Consider the following 7617-nt stretch of genomic DNA (forward strand, 5'->3'; position numbering starts at 1 on the left):
AATTCTATCATTCGATTTCTATCACCAAGGCCATATAATATCACACGCAAGCAAAATTTTGCTGAAGAGCATTCAAAAATGGCTGCAGCAGTGTATCAACAGGGAACTGTCAGAAATTCAGGCCAGTTTCAGAAGAGGACGTGGAACCAGGGATATCATTGGTGATGTCAGATGGATCCTGGCTGAAAGCAGAGACTACCACAAGGATGTTTACCTGTGTTTTATTGGCTATGCAAAGGCATTTGACTGTGTGGATCATAACAAATTATGCATAACACTGCAAAGAATGGGAATTCCAGGACACTTATTTCTGCTCATGAGGAACCTGTACATTGATCAAGAGTCCATTGTTTGGCCAGAACAAGAGAATACTGATTGGTTTAAAGTCAGGAAAGGTGTGCATCGGGGTTGTATCTTTCACCATACCTATTCAATCTGTATGCTGAGCAAATAATCCGAGAAGCTGGATTATGAAGAAGAACGGGGCATCAGGATTGGAGGAAGACTTATTAACAACCTGCGTTATGCAGATGATATAACCTTGCTTGCTGAAAGTGAAAAGGACTTGAAGCACTTACTAATGAAGATCAAAGGCCACAGCCTTCAGTATGGCTTGCACCTCAACATAAAGAAAACAAAAATCCTACAACTGGACCGATGAGCAACATCATGATAAATGGAGAAAAGATTGATGTTGTCAAGGATTTCATTTTACTTGGATCCACAATCAACAGCCACGGAAGCAGCAGTCAAGAAATCAAACGACGCATTGCGTTGGGTGAATCTGCTGCAAAGGACCTTGTTAAAGTGTTGAAAAGCAAAGACGTCGCCTTGAAGACTGAGGTGTGCCTGACCCAAGCCATGGTATTTTCAGTCGCATCACATGCATGTGAAAGCTGGACAATGAATAAGGAAGACCGAAGAAGAACTGACACCTTTGAATTGTGGTGTTGGCGAAGGATATTGAATATACCATGGACTGCCAAAAGAACAAACAAATCTGTCTTGGAAGAAGAATGCTCCTTAGAAGCAAGGACAGCGAGACTGAGTCTTACATACTTTGGACATGTTGTCAGGAGGGATCAGTCCCTGGAGAAGGACATTCATGCTTGGCAAAGTACAGGGTCAGTGGAAAAGAGGAAGACCTCAACGAGGTGGATTGACACAGTGGCTGCAACAATGGGCTCAAGCATAACAGCAATTTTAAGGATGGTACAGGACCAGGCAGTGTTTCTTTCTGTTGTGCATAGTGTTGCTATGAGTTGGAACCGACTCGATGGCACCTGACTACAGCAACAGGTTTCAGTAATGACAGTCAGGAGGGTCTTCACTGGGCCAACAAATCTTCTTTTACTAAATGCTAATAGGATCGCTATGAGTCGGAATCGACTTGACGGCACTGTTTTTTTTTTTTTTTTTATAGAAAAAGATAAGAGTGGAAACTATGTGGGTCATTTGTGCTGTTTTATTAGTTTATGTGAAAGTTTCCCTAAACGATGTTTTCTAAGATTGTCCTAGCTATTGTCTTTATACCTCAGTTGATATGTACTTGTGAGTCCTCGTGAGTCTAGCTCCAGCTGGGTTACACAGTAAAAAATGGCTTCAATATTATCTCGTAAATCACCTGTCCTTTTATTGACTATGCAAAAGCATTTGACTGTGTGGATTATAACAAATTATGGATAACATTGCCAAGAATTGGAATTCTAGGGCACTTAATTGTGCTCATGAGGACCCTTGAACAAAACAAAGGGATACTGAGTGGTTTAAAGTCAGGAAAGGTGTACATCAGGGTTGTATCCTTTCACCATACTTATTCAACCTGTATAGTGAGCAAATAATCCGAGAAGCTGGACTACATGAAGAACAGGGCATCAGGGTTGGAGGAAGACTCATTAACAACCTGCATTATGCAGATGACACAACCTTGGTTGCTGAAGTGGAAGACTTGAAGCACTTACTAATGAAGATCAAAGACTACAGCCTTCAGTATGGATTACACCTCAACATAAAACAAAAATCCTCACAACTGGAGCAATAAGCAACATCATGATAGATGGACAAAAGATTGAAGTTGTCAAGGATTTCATTTTACTTGGATCCAAAATCAAGAAATCAAAGGATGCATTGCATTGGGCAAATCTGCTGTAAAAGACCTCTTTGGAGTGTTGAAAAGCAGAGATGTCACCTTAAAGACTAAGGTGCACCTGACCCAAGCCATGGTGTTTTCAATCACATCATATGCATGTGAAAGCTGGACAATGAATAAGGAAGATAGAAGAAGGATTGATGCCTTTGAATTGTGGAGGAGAATATTGAATATATCGCAAACTGCCAAAAGAAGGAACAAATCTGTCTTGGAAGAAATACAGCCAGAATGCTACTTAGAAGGAAGGATGGAGAGACTGAGTTCCACATACTTCGGACATGTTATCAGGAGGGATCAGTCCCTGGAGAAGGACATCATGTGAGATGGACTGACACAGTGGCTGCAACAATGGGCTCAAGCATAACAACTACGGTGAAGATGGCGAAGGACCGGGCAGTGTTTCCTTCTGTTGTACATAGGGTTGGTCTGAGTTGGAATTGACAGCACCTAACAACAATGAACAACAAGAAATAAATTATATAATTTCAGGCAACGTTTCATTCTGTTATAGGTTGGAGCTGACTTGACATCAACTATTAACAACAACAACATAATTTCAGGGAGTAGTTTGTGCTAAGAAGAAAAATAAAGCACGTTAAAATGATAGAGATGTCAGAGTGGGACTGTTCTCATCTCTCTGATAACATGTGACTACAGATCTGAAGGAACAGGGGCATGAACCACGTGTCCTGGGAAAAGGCATTGAAGGGTGTTCTGCAAGAGAGTGGTATGTGTGATGGATTTACATTTTTATAGTTAATTTGGCTGCAGTAGAGAGGATTAGGTGGAGGCGCCGAGGGAGAGAGGGGTAAGAATGGTCCATGGAGAACAGCTAAGAGGTTATTGTAATAATGCAGGAAAGAGATTTTGGATCAGGGTGGTAGCAGTGGAGGTGATAAAATGTAGTTGGATGCTGCAAACACAGAACCCCAGCAGGAATACTGTGTGATCTTTACTTTCTCCTGATCTTCAGGGTCAATCCTCTTCGGTTTGTGACTCCTTCAGAAGAGGAGTGGACAGGTGAAGAAAAGGCCCCAGCCACTTTGAGGTAACAGCTGCAAACACTTTAATGCACCCAGCTCACCCAGAGGTGCCTGTTGACCTACCTCCAAAAAACCCGCCGCTGAAATCTCAAGGAGCAGTTGGGGGGTCACCAATAATCATGGGAGGCTCCAACACAACCAACCCAGAAAAAAAAAAAAAAAATTACCGCACGCTCACAGGACTTATTCTTTACAGTACTTCAAACTTGTGACTAAAAAATGTGAAAACATGGTAAAAAAAAGTATCACTCAAAACCAAAAAAACCAAACCCAGTGCTTTCGAGTCGATTCTGACTCATAGCCACCCTACAAAAACCAAGACAGAGTAAAACTGCCCCTCTGACTCATAAAATAAAATAGTGATGCTATAAGTCAGCCTAAAACTGCCCCATAGAATTTCCAAGGGGCGCTTGAAAAACTTAAACTGTCAACTTCGTAGCTAAGAGCCCTAACACTCACTGATTCATAGGCTTTCTTTTTCAACACCCAAAGACACCCCGGCAAAAACCAGACCTACCAAAAAATTAGCTAACAACTCCAAGCCACTTCTCTCCACAGAAATCTTTAGTAAAAGGCGAAGGATTTATACGATTTGAAGAGAAACCAAAGTATATTTCGTGGTTTTTTTGCTTCAACCACCCAGAAAGACACAACTCTTAACACGTTTATGGTTGTGTAACGACTGCGCTATACGGACTAACTGCGTGCATTTCTTACGTACCATCTATCTTTAACGGGCATTATACCCTGGCAATAGTGGAGAAACGCCCGTGGAAATGGAACTCAAGCATCTTGGAGCTGTCTTTTCGTGGTGCACCCTGGGTATGCAAATCACAGGCCGCCGGGCCCCCTGGGCCACGCCTCTCCCTTCCCTGCGATCCCGCCCGGGAACCCGCGCCCGCATTTGCCGAGAAAGGTGTGGGTGCTTCCCACAGGTGCCGGGTGCCCAGTGCAGAGTCCCTAAGGGGGTTTGGGATTGTTAAGTGTTAGTCCCATTTGTTAAGGTTCAGTCGCATCATTCCATACCGGCAGGGAGCACCCCAGCCGTAGGGAGACAAGAGGAAACAGTCGAGTACGGACAGCCAGGGACAGTGGGACCACTTAAGAGGCACGTCACCACCACACCTCCAGGCGCCCAGTTTATCTTGAAGGATGATTTGGAATTAGGCCAGGGGGAGGTGAAGAGGTGTTCTAGGTAGAGGGGAGGGCGCATGCAAACTTATGAAGATTAATAGGAATTCAGCGTGTCCAGAGCGTGGAGTGTGGGTGTGTGTTGGAATGAGAGTGTGTTTGGCAGGAAGGCTGTCATCTAGAGAGCTGAGGCTAGGGTGGTGGGCCGGGGCTAGACTGACTCAGGCCTGGAAAGGGCTTGGATTTTATCCTGTCAGTGACCGGGAGCCATCCCAGGGTGTTGAGGCCAAAGGGCTGAGTAGTGAAAGTGCTACACAAGGGTGGGCTGTCCTGCAGGCAGTACTGGGACCTTGCCACCTAAGACTGGATGTGGTTAGTTGTCCAGGGTTGCCCACTCCTGGGTGGTCCAACTCCGACTGTCTGGGCCTGGAATCCCTTAATTTGCTGCCACACCAGGCACACCCTTCCTTGTGTCAAGGTTCCGTAAGATGCAAAAAGAGCAAAGGAAGGAGGAGAGTGCCTACGAGGTGCAATTTCTTTCTTTCTCTCTTTTTTTCTAGGCTGTGATCCCAGCCAAGTAAAACTTACCCACGTTAAGCACAGGAAGGGAGCAGGAGAGGGTAAAAACGATTTGCTAGAGTGGTGAGATTGGGAATGATTATTTTCTTTTTAAGGTTTCAATATTGTGCCATTCATTTTCTTTATGGTGGTAAAGTATATATAGGATATAAAACTTGTCATTTTAACCATTTTTAAGTGTACAATTCAGTGGCATTAATTATCCTCACAATGTTGTGCAACTATCACCACGATCCGTTCCCAAAACTTTATCATCGCCCCAACCAGAAACTCTGTACCGTTAAGCAATAGCCCCGGTTCTCCCCTCCCCAGTCCATGGAAACCACTGCTCTACTTTCTGTCTCTCTGCATTTGCCTGTTGTAGATATTTTATATCAGTGGGATCTTACACTATTTGTCCTTTTGTGTCTGGATGATTTCACTCAGGATAATGTTTTCAAGGCTCATCCATGTTGTTGCATGCATCAAAACTTCATTGATTTTTATGATGGAGTAATATTTCATTGTATATATATACCACATTTTGTTATCCGTTCACCTGTTGGTGGACATTTGAGCTGTTCCTACTTTTTGCCTGTTGTGAACGATGGCCAGGTCATTTCTTACACATATTATTTAAAGTCCTGGGGGGAAGAAAAAAGACACCCTACAATATAGACTCTAATCTTGCCATTTCACAGATGAAGACACTGGGGATCCGTGAGTTTAACTAACTTGCCCACATCATTCAGCTGGTAGAAGTGGCTCAGTGGGCTGTAGCATCTTTTACGCTGCTTAAGCCTGGTAAGCTCTCCGCTCTACCCAAAATCCCTCCTTAGTGACTCAAATGTTGTTGTTGTGTGCTGTCAAATCAACTCATAGTGACCCTAAGGACAGAGCAGAACTGCCCCACAGGGTTTCCTAGGCTGTAATCTTTATGAAAGCAGATCTCCAGGTCTTTTCTCCTACAGAGCCACTGGTGGGTTTGAACTGCCAACCTTTCAGTTGGCAGCCCGGCACTTTAACCAATGTACACCCGGGCTCCTTACCCAAACACTGAAAAACTCACTGCCATTGATTCCTACTCATAGAGACCCTATAGGACAGAGTAGAACTGCCCCATAGGGTTTCCAAGGCTGCGATCTTTAGGGAAACAGACTGCCACATCTTTTTCCTGCTGAATGGCTGGTGTTTGAACTACTGACTTTTTGGTTAGCGGTCGAGTGCTAACCTGGGCTCCAACCAAAACATTACCGGACCCCAATCCCCAATTCAGTCTCTATCCCTTGGGCAGTGCTGAATGCACTCCCTTTTCTAGGCTCCAACCACCTGCTTGTCTAGCCTTTTTTTTTTTAAAGATATTTTAGTGTTAATTCGGCTACAGCACGTTTTTAAATTTTTGTTTTTTTTCCTTAACTTTTGTTTGGAACATAATTTTCTTTCTGGCTTTTGGCTGGGGAACAGATTCTGGCCCCTGGAGATAGATCAGGGTGAGAGGCAATGCTCTCGGGGTGGGATCATTCTTGGTGAGTGGGTAGCTGAAACCAAGGGTGTTACTGTGTCAGCTGAGACTGAGCCAAGGGATAGAAGATCTCCCCCACCCCATGGGAGAGGCTCTGTCCTCTAGCCCAGGGGTAGGGCCAGATGCTTCTAGGCCTTTGTACAGTGGGGCTGTTCAGCTTTCAGTTAGAATCCAGAGCCCTCATTGGTTGCTAGCAATATGTCAATTTCTGGGCTGTTTCTCCGTTTAAGGAGTCCCTGGGTGGTGCAAACCCTGGTGGAATAGTGGTTAAGAACTATGGCTGCTAACCAAAATGTCGGCAGTTCAAATCCACCAGGCGCTCCTTGGAAACTCTATGGGGGGCAGTTCTATTCTGTCCTATAGGGTCATTATGAGTTGGAATTGACTCAAAGGCAACGGGTTTGGTTTTGGTTTTGGATGGTACAAATGGTTTGTGCTCAACTGTTAATCTACAGGTTGGTAATTTGAACCCACATGGCAGTGTTGCAGAAGAAAGGCCTGGCAATCTGCTTTCATGAAGGTTATAGCCAAGAAAACCCTATGGAACCCTGTAACACATAGGGTTGCCATGAGCAGGAATTGACTCCACAGCAAGGGATTTGATTTTGGTTGGGTGGTGCAAATGGTTAATGTGCTTGCAAATTAAAGGTTGGAGCCTTGATTTGAGTCCTTCCAGAAGCACCTGGGAAGAAAGGCCTGGTGATCTACTTCTGAAAAACCAGTCATTGAAAACCCTATGGAACACAGTTCTTCCTGGACACATGTGGGGTCACCATGAGTTGGAATCGACAACTGGTACTGGCCCCCTCCCGATCCCCTGAGTGTTTGGCCAAAGATGCCTCTGGGGCTCCAGGCCACCAGCTGACCTGCAGAGGCCTTGGTCTGGGAGGTTGCTGTGAGCCCTGGTTCCTTTCCTTCTATCCACAAACCTAAATTATCTCCCCAGACCTTGCTGTCCCCATCCCTGTCTACTTCCACCTCCCATGGCTGCAGTCTGGCTTTGCTCCACCATGCTGCTGAAACAGGAAGGTGGGAGATGAATCTGCAGAGGTGGGTAGGCCTAGATTATTATGGCTCTTGAGTCACACAGTAGGGTTTGAGACCAAAAACGCTTGTATCATTTTTGTGCACTAGCCACTAACCCCGATCTCGTTACAAAGCATACGGCCAATAGCTGATTGCTGAGCATCATCCTCACTTGCTAGGTGAATAAA

General features: G+C 44.8%; 1 non-coding gene across 1 annotated transcript; it reads right to left on the minus strand.

Moving 5' to 3' along the window:
* Nucleotides 1-3686: 3686 nt before the first annotated feature.
* LOC126074217 (U5 spliceosomal RNA) lies at nucleotides 3687-3804 on the minus strand. The gene has a single exon (XR_007517015.1). It is a non-coding gene; the product is annotated as a U5 spliceosomal RNA (small nuclear RNA).
* Nucleotides 3805-7617: the final 3813 nt, after the last annotated feature.

Source organism: Elephas maximus, chromosome 3 (assembly GCF_024166365.1).
Source record: "Elephas maximus indicus isolate mEleMax1 chromosome 3, mEleMax1 primary haplotype, whole genome shotgun sequence".
Classification (NCBI taxonomy): Eukaryota; Metazoa; Chordata; class Mammalia; order Proboscidea; family Elephantidae; genus Elephas; species Elephas maximus.